The sequence below is a fragment of the Typopeltis vanoorti genome, chromosome 1, assembly GCF_054136105.1.
Source record: "Typopeltis vanoorti isolate ZY-2024b chromosome 1, IOZ_Tvanoo_1.0, whole genome shotgun sequence".
In the NCBI taxonomy this organism is placed as follows: domain Eukaryota; kingdom Metazoa; phylum Arthropoda; class Arachnida; order Uropygi; family Thelyphonidae; genus Typopeltis; species Typopeltis vanoorti.
The window spans coordinates 127605001-127606013 of record NC_143549.1 but is presented as its reverse complement, the minus strand read 5'-3'; positions in this window follow the sequence as shown (position 1 = coordinate 127606013).

Genomic DNA, 1013 nt, shown 5'->3' with positions numbered 1-1013 from the left:
ATTTATTGGCATATGAGAATTAAATTCTGTATGAAATCATTTTTTGTGCCCTCATTGTTACCTTGGTACGAAGTACTTAAGATGGTTTTTTAAATATAAAATCATTGAAATGACACCACTAAAGATGCAAGCTTGAGATAATTGAGTGTGTATGAATTCAAATTTTGTACTTGAAGAAGATTTGAAACTAAGATAAAAATTATAAGCAATTTACATAACAAGCAGTAGAATTTAAAGAAGCCACAAAACAACTCTCAGAATATCACGTACTCGAAAGCTAAGAGTAGCAACGATAATGGTGGTTTCCAAGTATTTCTGAATGACGAAACGAACATTCAATAAAATAAAGAAAGAACATTAAAGCAATATGTGGAGAGGAAAGAAAAACCAAAAGTAACGATAATCATTCGGTTTAGAGTTTGATATCAGTGTCAATTCTATTTTGCTCTTTAATTTCATGAACACCCACTATCCACACAAATGAACATAATTTAGATATTTATAAATAATTCATTAGTTATATCGTAATCAAGAATAACATTCAAATAATTACCAGTTCAATCTGCCTAAAATTAATAATAGAGAAAAGAAGAGAATATAATTTAGAAACACATATTGCATTTATTGACTTTGAAAAAGCATTTGACAAAGTTAAAAGAAGCATTTTATTTAACATATTAAAAGAAAGACAAATATCAAATAATATCCTAAAAGCTATCACAAGTATATATGAAAATAATCAAATACAAATAAGATTAAATGACGAGCTATCATATACAAGAGAGATAAACCAAGGAGTCCGATAGGGATGTCCCCTCTCAGCAACTCTTTTTAATATCTACTTAAATGAAATAATAATAAAATGGAGTAAAAATTTACATCAAGGAATTAAACTTTCACCTACAGTTAACTTAAACACTCTCCTCTTTGCAGACGACCAAATAATAATTACAAATTCTGAAGATAACTTACAGAAAGCTATTTTAAATCTAAATGAGATATCCAAAGATTAT